The following is a 15,232-nucleotide window of genomic DNA, read 5'->3' as shown; positions in this document are numbered from 1 at the left end:
GAGAGAGAGAGAGGAAGGAAGGAAGGAAGGGAGGAAGGAAGGAAGGAAGGAAGGAAGGAAGGAAGGAAGGAAGGAAGGAAGGGAAGAGAAGATATTGGTTCACTTTCTTTTGGTAGTAAACTAGGGTTTTTAACATCCTCATATTTCTAGGAGTTCTTTCTTAGATCTAACCTAAATATTTCTCAACCAGAATTTTAAACCTGCTTTGAGCAAGGAGGAGAACAACTAGTCAGGACAAGTCTTTTGTGAGTTTTAAAACTTTAACTCGATTTTCTTCAGGCAGAATGATTCCATGTTACACCTTTCCTCATGGGGCCTAATTCAGAGCTCTTTAATAAAGCCGGCACCATCAGCCAGAGGCCAGGCAGAATAATGCCCCGTGGGCCAGGTCTGCTGTCCATTGGGTGTAAAGGTTCATAAACCTTCAAGAGCATCTGGTGGTGTGGGCAGGACTACAATAAGGAAGGGGAGATTGGGCCTCAGTCCCTTCCCGGTAACAGTTCCTGTTTACGGGGTCTTTACTGTGTGCCAGGGGCTTTAACTCCTTTGATCCATGAGTAGTCATTGCTGTTAATATCCTGCTCTTACAGGTGAGAAAATGAAGACTTACAAAGTGAAGTCACTTTTTCGAGGCCACCATCCAGCAAGCAGTGATTCCAGACCTTCTGAACGGAGAGCCAATATGTTGAACTACACTTTCCCCCTTGCCTCCACCCAGGCAGCCCAGCCCTCAGTAGTTTTTCCCCTTCTTGGTGACATTAGGGCCTATGGCTACCCCTTGGCTACTCAGCCCGTCTCATAAGCCCCACCCTCCATTATAAATTCCTAATTGACCCTTCCTTTTTCTCTAGGGAAACTGTATTTCTCTCTCTCTGGATATTTAAGAGTAGAATTCCAATAAACTGATGCAGATGTACATGGTGGGAGACAAACCCTTTATATGTGTCTGCAAAAATCACATTTTATCTGTTCCTGGTATTTTGTTTATACACAAGTTTGGCCTTGCCTGGATATGTAAAGGTTCGGCCTCTAAAATGCCTCCAAACTAATTCTCTGATTCATCTGTTGGTTCTTTTGTTCAGTCATTCACTCATTTCCTTTTTCTTCCAACAAGTGTTTCAAGTAGATGTTTGTGGATCATCTATTGTGTTCTGGGTTTCGGGCATACAAAAATAAAAGGCGTGGTTTTTGAACTAAAGTATCTTACAGGCCAGTAAGAAGATGAACATGTAAGCAGAAGATTACAATATATATAAATGTTATGCTGTAGAAGAAGCACCGGATACTATGGGAACTCATGGCGGAGACACCTAACCTGACATAGGGCAGTCAGAGAGGTTTCCTGGCAGGTGATGTCTGAGCTGAGTCTGGAAGGAAGTAGAGAAATGAGATACATAAAGGGGAGCAGGGAGTGATCTAGATTAACTAGAATCAGTGCATTTTCTAGATTTTAAATGAATAGGATTATATAGTATGTATGTACTCTGACTTTTTTCACTCAGCATAATTATTTTGAGATTTATCTGTATTGCATATATCAATAGTCCTTTTTATTTTTCATTTTTATTCTGTCTTGTGGGTATAGCACAATCTTGATTCTCCATTCACCTCTTGATGAACATTTCCAGTTATTGACTATTACAAACAAAGGTGCTAGTAACTTGTACAGGTCTTTGTAGGGTATAGGCCTTAATTTCTCTTGGGTAAATACCTAGCAGTCCAATGGCTGGGTAGTATATTAAGTGTATGTTTAACGTAAAGTAAGGAATAAACTGTTTACCAAAATGTACCATTTCACATTCCCCCCAGCAATATATAAGTCTTCCAGTTCTTACACATTCTCGTTGACACTGGTATGTGTTCAGTCCTTTGAATTTTAACCATCCCAACAGATTTGTAGAAGTAACTCATTGTGGTTTTAATTTTCATTTCCTTAGTTACTAACACTATTGAACATCTTTTCATATTCTTATTTGTAAATCATATATTTATTTGGTGATATGTTTGTTTGAATCCTTTGATGTTCTTTTTATTAGAGTGTTTTTTATTTTTTAAAAAAATCTTTATTGTTGAGATTATTACAGATGTCCCTCTTCCCCCCCATTACCCCCCCTCCAGCCCCACCCCAGCCACCCCATTGTCTGTGTCCATAGGTAATGCATATATTCATACAAGATCTTTGTTTAATCTCTTCCCCCCCACACCATGTTCCCTCTGAGAATTGTCAGTCTGCTCCATTTCCATGCATCTGATTCTATTTTATTCACCAGTTTATTCTGTTCATTAGATTTCTTATTCATTTATTTTGATTTTTAGATTAAATTTTTGACAGGTATGTATTTGTTGCCATTTTATTGTTCATATTTTTTATTTTTTTCTTTCTCTTCTGAAAGAATGAGAAAACATTTCATATAATATATGGAAACATTTCATATAATATATGAAAACATTTCATATAATACTGGTTTGTTGGTGATGAACTACTTTAGCTTTTTCTTGTTTGTGAAGCTCTTTTTCTGACCTTCCATTCTAAATGATAGCTTTGCTGGGTAGAGTAATCTTGGTTGTAGGTCTTAGCTATTCATCACTTTGAATATTTCTTGCCACTCTGTTCTGGCCTGCATGGTTTCTGTTGAGAAAGTAGCTGACAGTTGTATGGGTACTCCCTTGTAGGTAACTAACTGCTTTTCTCTTGATGCTTTTAAGATTCTCTCTTTGTTTTTAGCCCTTGGCATTTTGCTTATGATGTGTCCTCTTTGGCTTCCACTTGTTTGGGACTCTCTGTGCTTCCTGGACTTGTAAGTCTATTTCTTTCACCAGGTAGGAGAAGTTTTCTGTCATTATTTCTTCAAATAGGTTTTCAATATCTTGCTCTCTCTCTTCTTCTGGCATCCCCATAATTTGGATGTTGGTATGCTTGAAGTTGTCCCAGAGGCTCCTTACACTATCTTCGTATTTTCGGATTCTTTTTTCATTTTGCTTTTCCGGTTGGGTGTTTTTTGCTTCTTCGCATTTCAAATCTTTGGCTTGATTCTTGCGCTCCTCTGGTCTGCTATTGGGTGTCTGTATAATATTCTTTATTTCAGTCCGTGTATGCTTAATTTCTAGTTGGTGTCTCACTAAGTTCCTCAGAGGTTTCTAGAAGATTCTTGAGTAACCTTACAACTGTGGTTTTGAACTCTATCTCCAGTAGTTTGCTTTCTGCCATTTCTTTCATTTGTGAAATGTTTCTCTGTCTCCGCATTTTGGCTGCTTCCCTGTATTTGTTTCTATGTATTGGGTAGAGCTGCTATGTCTCCTTGAGTTGGTATAGTGGCATTATGTAGTAGGTGTTCTATAGGGCCCAGTGACTCAGCCTCCCTAGTCATCTGAGCTGGGAGCTCTAGGTGCACTCCTTTGTGGGCTGTGAGCACAGTCTTGTTGCAGTTGAGACTTGATTGCTGTTGGTGTCACTGGGAGGAATTGATCTCCAGGCCAACTGGCAGTGAGGACCAGCTGCGACTACAGTGGGAGAGCTGCTGTGCAGGAGACACTCCTATGGAGCAGGACTTGCTTCAGTGGGGCTTTGGTGCTCACTGAGTCTGTCCCTTGAGTGTGTCGCTTATGGATGTGTAGAGTTGTAATCTGGTATGGTCTGATACTGACCACTGGGTACACTGGCTCTTGGGTCTCCAGGGAGGTGCACAGTCAGCCACTGACTGGGGCCACCTAGCAGGAGCTACAGAGAGATCTGCAGAATCCTCCTCTTTGTATCAGGTTTGGAAGTGCCCAGATGAGGCCCACCTGTGAAACAAGGCCAGCTGGTGCTGGTACTGGGTCTTGGGTCTTTTATTGATAGGTTTGTGGCTCCCTGACCCAGCTGTAGCTTGTTTGAGATTTTAGCCTGAGCAAGGAAAGGCTGTTGATATACAACAGCTGCTGCACACAGCTGGGGTGTGGTTGTAAATTGGATGAGGTGGGGTCTTAGGGAATCACCAGCGCAGAGCAAACAGAAATGGCTGCCAGTCAGCTCTTCGACCTGGGGAGGTCCCAGCATAGGAACAATGATCCCTGTGAGCACCTCGTCTGGGAGAAAGCCACTGCTGAGTTCCTGCCCTGCTGCCAGGCAATTCAGTTCCTCGTCTGTGTCTGTGTCTTTCAGAACCTCGCCCTGGTGCTGGAGCTCAGAGGAAGCTGGACCTTGTAAGTTCAGTTTGTGCTCACTGCCTTTTAAGAGTAATACCTGGGTCTCCAGCAGCCTCTGTGTCACTGAGCCCCAATCCGCACTGGTTTTTATAGCCCGTAATTTTTACTGCCCATAGGGACTCCTTTTCCCAGCTCTGGGACCCTGGGCTGTGCATCTGGTGTGGGGCTGGGAGCCTTTGCTCCTCCGTGCAGCCTCTGCAGAGACGATCTCCCTCCTGATTAAAAAAGTGGCCCATGTGGGTGACGGACCAGCCCGTTCTGCGCCTCCACCCCTCCTACCAGTCTCAATGCACTTTCTTCTTTACTTCTCTAGCTTTCAGCCAGCTTTCCAGTGGTTCTGAATGATGGTTGTTCTGTATTTTAGTTGTAATTTTGATGTGGTTGTGGGAGGCGACGAGTACTGGCGTTTACCTGCCTTGCCATCTTGGTTCCTCCAGGGTGTTTTTTTCTTAATAAATTTGAGATTTCTTTAATATTCTGGACACAAGTCCTTTATCAGAGGTTTGATTAGTAAATGTTTTCTCCCAGGCTGTGGCTTGTCTTTTTCTTTTAAAAAAAATGTATTTTATTGATTTTTTTTTACAGAGAGGAAGGGAGAGGGATAGAGAGTTTGAAACATCAATGAGAGAGAAATATCGATCAACTGCCTCCCGCACACTCCCTACTGGGGATATGCCTATAACCATGGTACATGCCCTTGACCTGAATTGAACCTGGGGCCCTTCAGTCTGCAGGCCGACGCTCTGTCCACTGAGCCAAACCGGTTAGGGTGTCTTTTTATTTTCTTAACAGTATCTTTGAAGAGTTTCTAATGGCTGGTCATTTGGGGGAGTCCAAGTGCTCTGAACCCTTGATTCCACCTGGGATCACTCTGAGGAGACACTCTGAGATCCAGAGCTCCCTGTAGGATGGGCAGGGGCCTCTGTTGCAACTGCATTGTGGGTCAGCTTCCCCAACTGCTCAATCTGCCCCCTAACTTCACACCTCTCATTCCAGTGGGTACTCAACAATAACCTCTGACCCGCAAGTCTCCATTTCAGAGTCAACTTCTGGGAACCAAGCCGAAAGCAAGACCCATGGTTGCTTTTGCTTGCTTTAAATCCTACTCTGGAAATGAATCCTGCCCTATACACACAGGGAAATGGACAGGGAAGCACATCTGTCTCTAGTTAACAATTCTGGAAATGAAGTCTCTCAAGACTTCATGAATGAATAACTCAAGAATATTCTTAAAGAATCTGTTACTGTTTGAGCAGGAGCTGCTGAACATGCCACTCTGCTTGCCTTTCACATGGCTCTAGATCAGGGGTGGGGAACCTTTTTCCCGCCAAGGGCCATTGGATACTTATAACATCATTTACTTAGTATAATTCAATTAATATAAATTTATGTTGTGATGAAAAAAGCTCCTAGATTTATTGAATTTCGAGTTGCACCTGAAGTTGCCTTGGCAGGGCCAGAGCTAATGATTTTGTGGGCCTTATATGGCCTACGGGCTGGACATTTCCTACCCCTGATTTATAGAGTGGTTGTGAGAATTAAGTGAGATGTTTCATGTAGGGCACTTAGCCCAGCACAGAATCTATAATAAAACTGTAGTGATCCATCTTAACTCCCTTCTCCTGAGAATCGCACATCAATCTCTGTATTCCCCACAGTGCCTACGTTGCCTGTTAGAGCCTATTTGGTAAATAGGGGTGAAATCATGAATGAATAAATATACATCATAATATCCCAATGGGAGGAAGCTCAGCAGTGACGCTAACACTTTCAGCAGGCCCTGGTGTTCAGCCCTCTAAACTGACCTCTGTCCCTGGCTGCAGGCACTGGGATCAGGTCAGGGATGAGATCCAACGGGAGTTTGATCAGGAATCTGAAAGCTTTACTTTGGAGAAGATTGTGGAACTTGGAATGGATCAACACGTGGAGAAGATTGGGGAGATCTCTGCCTCAGCAACCAAAGAACTGGCAATAGAGTTGGTATGACAGAGTCCTCTCCACACTCCCCCGCTTTCTAAGCCTGGAGCAAAGGCTTCCAGCTTTTTATCGACTGATGGCTTCTTGCAGCTCCTGTTCCCCCCCCCCCCCCCCCCCCAGCCCCTGCTGTTCCCAACCTCTTCCCTGCTGGCCTATTTGAGCCCTTTCCTGCCCTCTGACCTTAGCCATTTACATATTCAGTAGGGGGATTTGCACTCTGGTGTCTTACAACTAGCTGGTACAAATGGCAGATGGACTCTGGTATGTCACAGGTACAATTTGAGTCCTACGAATTATGTGGTAGCTCCATAATTTATACTGGGAGTGGCTCAGGCAGCTGTCTCATGGGGTGGAGCACAGAACAGAGTTGTCTGAACCTGCATTTGCAAAACACTTTACATAAGACAGACAAAGCATCAGTTGTACAGATTAAAGAATAAGGGATGAGGAGGTTGATGGAAATTACACTGTCTCTCCAAGCCACCCGTTGGCACTGGCATAATCTCAATCTTATGTTTTAAGATGAATTTGGTGTTGTTTAGTACATTGATGCCTGCCCTCTCCTCTTTTTAAAAGCAAAGTCTGATCTCTCTTTTTAGTGTCTCCCCCCTCTCCCCCCAGTTTGCCTTTCCTCATTCAAGTGTTTGGATAGTAAAGTTACCTTTACACATGTTTGCGCTCCCAGCTATACATAGCAATTTGTAAAAAGCCAAATGGAGAACAGCTTAGCATCACTGAAATGTCAGGAAAATGCCCAGAAGGCACCAATTCAATACTGGAGTTTCAAATTTTGAGAATAGAATTAGGCCACTAAATCAGTTTTCCTGCCTGTGTCACAGACTATAGGGATATGTCCTAGTTCTTTTTTTTTAAAAAAAGGGGCATTTGAACCTTGCTCAGTATAACTCACAGCTCTGTGCTGGGGACCTGTGGGAAACCTTTGGACTTGAAACTAATTGAAATCTGCATTGAAATGGCCTTTTTCTTTCTTTATTAAATATCTGATTTGCTGTACAACCTTTTTTTTGACTTGCTTGCATTTTGTTTATTTTTTATTTAGCTGCACAAATTGTCTATTCTCCAAGGTTGAAAGAGAAGAGAAAGAAAAAATAGGGACTGAATCATGCTGTTTGCTAGATCACAGGTACAACTTTTCCTTTTGTGTTGGAGGAAAGGACACATTTCCTTTGGTTAGAGGGGAGAGGAGCTAGTTGTCAATACAAAGAATTATGATCATGTTGCCAATGCCACAGTTGAAGCAAAAATATCCTTTCTATTCGAAAAGTGAGGAAAGATGAAAACATATGTCTGGGCCCATCCTTGTCATTCATCTCCATACACAGATACTGCCTCTGATTGCAGCCTAAATTTGCTCAGACCACATTTCTTTTCCAGGGCTTGACAGATTGTGGTTTTCCAACCGGCTCCTGATTAGCATGCTGCCTGTTCTCTCTGTGTACTCCTGCTGCACCTGCTGTGGGAGTGATTGTTCTGTGAGCATAGGTGCCATTGCTTTCAGAGATGAAGGGTGCATTGTGAGCAGAAATAAGCCAATGAATTTATCAGGGACTGCACAAATTCTACCCACCTTTTGGACAGTAACTTGGAAAAGTAATGTTTTCCTCTGGGAATTGTGGTTAAAAATGTGTTTACAAACTATGCCTATATTTCCTTCACCTCTCCCTCATTTCTTTTACTTTTAAAATTTATAATTGCAGCTGGGCTGGTGTGGCTTAGTGGTTGGACTTTGACATATGAACCAGGAGGTCACAGTTTGATTCCTGGTCAGGGCACATGCCCAGGTTGCCAGCTCTATCCCCAGTGGGAGGCGTGCAGGAGGCAGCCAAGCAATGATTCTCTCTCATCATTGATGTATCTATCTCTCTTTCCCTCTCCCTTCCTCTCTGAAATCAATAAAAATATATTCTTAAAAAACAAACAAAAAACAATCCTCTTAAAAATGTATAATTGCATTTTATAGCTGGAAAATGGTAGAAAGGTTAATTTTTAATGTCCTATAGAAAAAAAATGAAAAATTTTTTTCCCCCCCAAGTGGATTTACTGAGATTTCTCTAGCAAATCTAAGAGAAGTCTTAGAGGTCTGCAGATTCATACCTTTTGTGACTATCCCTCTAATTCTTACTTTCATACAAATCTGGGAAACTGGATATGCAACAGGTGGTTTATTGCAGTTTCTTCAGTGGGGAGCTTAGTAAGAAAAGCATATTATTTTAATATCTAAAAAATTACTGGTCTACACGGTGCATTTCCAGATGATGGGAAAGCTGATCTCTAAGGCCTGGTTCAGTGCAAGCAACTCTGCTGAAGAAAATCTTTCGTTCGATTTACCCTTTAGGACTGAAACGGATGTATGCCAGGGTTCAAAGGGAAAGGGGTTCTCCCTTCTCTCTCCTGCGCGATGCTCTTGGAGCCTACGGTTAGTTTAACTTGAGGCGTGTCCGCTGCTGCTGACTTTGATTGGGATTTCTGACTACAGACCTTTTCAGAGGACAGACTAAATCTCTGGTGGGGTGCAGTGTCGGCGCATGTGTGTTGACAGCGGCTTGCTCCCTGACATGTCTCAGGAATGGGTGCTTGTCTCCTGCACCTTGACTTTAACAGCAGTGGTGCGACCCAGAAATAGGGCTGTTCCACTTTGATGTGTGAGCAGGAGACAAACGTCCCTTCCTTGGAACAGTTATCTACTAGCACTTTGACATTTTCAACTTGGAGATTATAGGAGCAAGTCAGTAAAAATTAGGTAAGGAGCAATCACAGATACAGTAATCTAGTTTAAGCCAAACATCATAAAATGGGGAGACAGAGCCATAAACCAGTCACAGGACCTCAGTCATACTTGATTTCCCCATTACTATTATCAGACTGAAAGAAAGGAGGGAAGGAAGGACAGGAGAGAGGGAGGGAGGGAATGAGGGAGGAAAAAAAGAAGGAAGGAAGGGAGGGAAGGTGGGAGAAAAAAGGGAGGGAGAAAGGAATGGAGAGAAGGGACGGAGGAAGGAAGGGAGATAGGGAGGGAAGGCGGGAGGGAGGCTCTTATCTTGAAGTCACTTAAAACTTTGGTCTCTGGATTCTGCTTCTATAAGATTAAGAATGTTGTAGGGGCAAAACTGTAATCACCCTGAGGGCTGTGATGCTCTGGACCAGGGGTCCTCAAACTTTTTAAACAGGGGGCCAGTTCACTGTCCCTCAGACCGTTGGAGGGCCGGACTATAGTTTAAAAAAAAACTGTGAACAAATTCCTATGCACACTGCACATATCTTATTTTGAAGTAAAAAAACAAAACAGGAACAAATACAATATTTGTATTTGCATGTGGCCTGTGGGCCGTAGTTTGAGGACCCCTGCTCTGGACAGAACACTTTATCATGTTTCCAGGGAGCTAGTTTCTGAAGGCGATTCGTTGGTTTATACACAAATTCTTTTGACGCGAAGGTTTGAATTGTGTTTTGGCAGGAATTGTTTGAATAATTGACTTTAATGAGTTTGATTGGTTAGAAGAGAGTGCTTTATTTTTTTGGATGATGTAATTACTGCTTGTGTTGAGTTCCTGCAGGAATAATTTAAATGTTGGATGTATTTGAATTGCATTGGTGGAACAAGTGTGCATTTGATATCTGTGAATTTGTTCAGTTCTCCCTGATGTTCGGAGTGTCCTGTGTCAATGGGCTGTTATTATCTCACCATCACAATTGAGGCATCAAGTCTCCACCAGTTCGTTCTTAAAAAGAGATAAAAGGTCACCTCGAGCAGATCTGTCAGCCCTGGGGAGTTGTGGATACGCCTCTCCTAAGGAATCTTCTGGTGGGAGGCCCTATGCCATTTGGAAGACCAGCCTTCCCTCAAGCTTGTTAACCTCAGGAATAGTCATATCATTCCACTCTCTCAATTTTCCCTCCTCAACTTGGCAGGGGCTTCAGTGGAGATTTAAGGGTGGTAGTCACAAAGCAGGTGAGGCTACAACTAAGTCGTTGGCAGCAGCCAACACTATGGTATGAAGTGTTGCTGGTAACCAAGAACCTGGCGGCAGGGCCAAAGCCAACAGAGTTGACTCCCACAAATTTAGGTTGAGGCCAATCCACAAGGGTTAAGCTTCACTCTTTACAGAATTATTTTTCTGTGCTATGCCATTTTATGATCATATGTAATAGCAGCATTTGATGGCTAGAGAACGTTTAGACATACTAGTTATATAATTTAATGATTCACAGCTTTATGCATTTTACATATAGAAAAGTAGAGGGTCCAGGAGGTTTAGGTTAATTGCTGTAGTCCTCTAGCAAGTCACTATAGAAGTCAGAAATAGGATAGCTGGTGTGAATGTGCAGCGAGTGGAAGCATTTCATACAGTTGAAGTTTGACTATCTGTAGAAAATAACTTTTAGTGTGTGATTTGGAATGAAGCATAGAGGATATCTGTGTTCTTTACCCCACCATGAAGGGCCCACTGGCAGCAAAAAATCTAGCAGAGGGTATTTTGTTTCTTGCTTGCCTTGCTGATAAGAATTTTAAGATTATACACTTGGGATACGCAGTAAGTGTACACAAAAATCTGATCTCCAGTAACTGCCATGAGAGGAGAAGCTTCTCTATTTCAGGGGTTCTTAAACTTTGTGTCATGACAGCTTTGGCAGTCTGTTGAGGCTTGCTAGTCGTCCTCAGAATAATGTTTTTAAATGTACAGTATAAAATAGAAAGAATGCAAAGAAACCCCATAGCATCGAATACAAGTTACCAAAATAATTTTAAAATTGTGATGCAGTAATATGCGTGCACCTTATTTATACATTAAAAACAGAATCTAATGGCTGGCTTAATAATCATCATAAATCCAAAGTAATGACATGCATAGGGTTTTAATATATCTACAAAAACTGCAATGAAAACTCAAAGTATCAGTAAATTCTACTGTGAAATAGTTAAAGGTATTGCTGATATAACTGTGGTCTGGTACGCACATGTATATTTGAATGAAAGACCGAATTTCAGTTAGATGGTAGTGAAAATAAATGATGTAATTTTTTTTCTATTTCAAGTTTATGGATCCTTTGAATTCTATCTCTGTGAGTTCAAGATGAAGAACTCCTCCTCTGTTGGGTTTCCAAGTCATCTTTTATCACTTGCTTCACTGAGATGGTGTTCAAATAAGTTTTCAAATAGGAACAAACTGGCAACTTCATTAGAAAAATGAGTGGAGTCAGCAGAAGATTGCAGTAAGAACACAGGCTGGGGGAATTCTAGATCAAATTATAAAGTAATAATTTTTTTTTTCTGTCCCATGCATAATTTTTCTCCAAGTCAAGGGTTCAGTGCTTCTGAATGCTATGAACAATTCAATTAGATGTAATTGTTAGCGACAATGCTTTAACCTTTACATGGATATATTAAAAGTGTATCTTTATACACAGTCTACAGGGAGATGGCACTATTTAACCAATGATGGATTCTGGATTCTTTGACACTTGGCTGGTGGGTAAAGGGGTGTTTTTGATCATTACTGATACCTTTCAACCACCTTTAATTGACTGTGTCTCTTGCAAGTCATAAGCCAATTATAGGTTTTATTTTAGCAAACAGGGGAAGTAGTTCTTTTTCACTTTGCTCTTGGTTCTACTTATCCTGGCAGGAACATTTCCCCAGGGGCAGGAAAATACTCCTTCAAGTTGAACATCTCATTTGCAGCGCTGTCATGTGAGGTGATAGTCATTTGTAGTTTGTAGAGGAATGATTTCATTCATATGAGTGAACAGATGGGTTAATAAAGCTGTCTGAAATTGTAACCTGGACCACTGGCTGTTTCAGGGACATCCATCATGGTGTCATGATGCTGAATGCTGAACTACCAATAGACTATTAGATTATAAGCACCTTGAAAACTAGGGTTAAACCTCCTCTAAACCATCTCCTTATCAACACAGAGTAGAGAAAGTTTTACTTCGAGGCTTTAAGAGGTAGAGGTGGTGCAGTGTACATTGCTGTCATGTAGCATAGGGTAAACATTTATGCTATGACAAATCTATAATAATAAAAGTGTAATATGCTAATTAGACTGAATAGCCAAACGACCTTCTGGATGTCATTCCAAAAATCCTTCCTCTGGACGAAGCCGCCGTGGTGGGGGCTGAGGCCGAAGTGGTTAGGGGCAATCAGGCAGGCAGGCAGGCAGAGTGGTTAGGGGTGATCAGGCAGGCAAGAGGAGTTAGGGGTGATCAGGCAGGCAGGCGAGTGGTTAGGGGTGATCAGGCAGGCAGGCGAGCGTTTAGGAGCCAGCAATCCCGGATTTCGAGGGGAATGTCCGACTGTCAGTTTAGGCCCGATCCCACAGTTGGACATCCCTCAAAGGGTCTCGAATTGCAAGAGGGTGCAGGCTGAGCTGAGGGCCCCCCACCTCTAGTTAATTCCATAAAAAAGAACTGCAATCATCTTTGTGCTATTGTATTCTAAATGTGTTTTCTCATTTCTAACTTTTCTAATTATAAAATAGCATTGGCATCTTGAAAGGAACAATCACATAAATCCACACATACTTTTTTAAGAATTGACCATCTCTGAGCTTTAGGTGAAGGGATGCTTTTAAATTTGTTGTTTTATTTATGTTCCCAATCTTTCTCACTGTTTGTGGCGAGCTTGCTTTTGTTTTATGCTTCACTGCAGTATGCACTGAGATTTGTTTTGAAGCCACATAAGAAGGGAAGATAAGAAGACAAGCGGGGAGCCCATCCTCTTGTTGGGCTTCTTCTAGGCTCAGCTGTCAGGGTGGACACAACATGCTTCACTGATGCTTGATGGGATAGGCAATGGCTTCCAGCCCTGGCTTCATGTTAGAATCACTCGATGAACTTTTAAAACACCATTTCTATCCGAACTTCCACAGGTGGACCTTTGTCTTTGGTATGTATTAAAAGTCCTCCAGATGAATCTGATATGCAGCTAGGGTTGAGAATTATTGGTAAAATGGGTGTGAATGGTCCATGAGCTCAAATGGGCAAGATTTAGAACTCAAGTTATTTTTTATTTCCAGCCTCAATTTTGCTTTTAAATTTATTTTTTTCTTATGGTGTCCTTAATCCTGTAAGAACTGTGTTGGTTCAAAGTCCTTACATATTGTAAAATTTGGGGGAGTCAGAGGAGCCTCTTTATTTGTAGGTCATCTATCCATCAAGGTTACCACTGGGTGTCCGTCGCCCCATTAGCATGCATGGTGGGTCTTGTGCTGTGGCCTGCTTGGAGCATTGGCATCTTTTTGTGACATGACACTGAGATGAGGCCTAAGGGGGTGCCACAAAACTCAGTATCACATAGATCATATTCTAATGCAAAATTCAAAAAACTAAATTAATACAAAATGTCATGATAAGCAATATGTCAAAATTTTAAAGAGAGACAGGATTTGTACACTCTCTGTCACTAGTACCTCTCCTTGTGGAAAATATGAACTCCTTAGCAACACTATGCTTTCTTCCTGTCTGTCCCTTCTAGTCGAGGAAAATCTCATTGAACCCCCCAAAATCCTTTTGCCTTTGTGTTTGCATATTTGTCTTGCATATTTGATCTCTTCAGGAGTATTTTCTTTTATCTCTGTTCCCAAAATGGTCTTAGACTTTCAAAAGCAAAATATATGAAGAAAAGTACTTAGCAGGCAATTTCCTTTTTTATTTTTCTTTCAATCTGCCACACCTTTTCTCTTTGTCACTGAACATAGAATTCACTATTTGAGGTATGGAGTGTGTGTGAATGTAATATGTTTGCATGTGTACATGAGTGTGTGTATGGGGGAATATGTAATCAGTCCATCCATCCTTCCTCCCCTACCCTCCTCTTTTTCCCTCCCTTCCTCCCTATTTCCCTCCCACCTCCCTCTCTCCTTTCTTTCCTTCCTCCCTTCCTCCCTTCCTCCCTCCATTCCTTCCTCCCTCCCTCCCTCCTTTTCTTCCTTCCTTCCTTCCTTCCTTCCTTCCTTCCTTCCTTCCTTCCTTTTTTCTCTTCCTATTAAAGATACATTGGTGGGGAACACAAAACATTGCTTTTATTTCTTAAAAACACAGATTCTTGTTTTCACCCAAATTCTCTACTTCTATACCAAGTATTTCTTCGAATGTGTCTTATATAGGTTACTCACCAAAACATTCAACCCAGCAGGGCACTGCCAAAGCATCAGAAATATCTATAGCATATGCTGACCCCTTAGGTGCTGTGAATTGCTCAGCATTTTGCTATTTGAGAATTAAAAAACCCCTGTATACATCTCTGTCTCCAGAGTCCTTTGTGGCAACAAGCCCTCCATCCATCTCTCAGAAGAACTTTGTGGCCTAAGAAGAGCTGCCATCTTGTTATCAATAATTTTCTGCTTCTGTTACCTGGGTGTTAAAAAACCTTCCTCTTACTTTGCCCAGAAATGAGAGCCACATAGGAATTAACTCAGGCAAATTGAGTTCTCAAGATGCCCTTGTGCAGGAATGTCTGAACATTAGCAGTTCATCTGTTTTGGCTTTAAGATGGACTCCTCTGCCCGGCCAGCATGGCTCAGTGGTTGAGCTTCGACCTATGAACCAGGAGGTCACAGTTCGATTGTTGGTCGGGGCACATGCCGAGGTTGCAGGCTCCATCCCCAGTAGGGGTCATGCAGGAGGCAAGTGATCAATGAATCTCTCTCACCATTGTTGTTTCTCTCTCTCTCTCTCTCTCTCTCTCGCTCTCGCTTTCTTCCTTCCTCCCTGAAATCAATAGTCCTATCTAATAAAGAGGGAATATGCAAGTTGACTGCCACACTGTCACAAAGATGGCGGTGCCCATAGCCACAAGATGGCAGTGCCCAGCCCCCTCAGCCCCACTGGAGTCCCCCGGTCCTTTCAGCTCCGCCTGGAGTGGGGGAGGTGGTAGGCGCGCAGTGCAGCTGGACCTGCCCTCAGCCCCCCAGCCACCCAGGGCTGGCTCAAGGCGCAGGCAAGCCTTGGATGGTGGCTGCCCAGCTGCCCGGGGCCGCTCAAGGCTCAGGTAACCAGGGCCAGCCGAGGCTTGTGCTGCCGGCAATGGCAGCAGCAGAGCTGGGTC

The sequence above is a fragment of the Myotis brandtii genome, unplaced genomic scaffold (genome assembly GCF_000412655.1).
Source record: "Myotis brandtii unplaced genomic scaffold, ASM41265v1 scaffold43, whole genome shotgun sequence".
Lineage (NCBI taxonomy): Eukaryota > Metazoa > Chordata > Mammalia > Chiroptera > Vespertilionidae > Myotis > Myotis brandtii.
Note: the sequence above shows the minus strand (reverse complement) of the source record.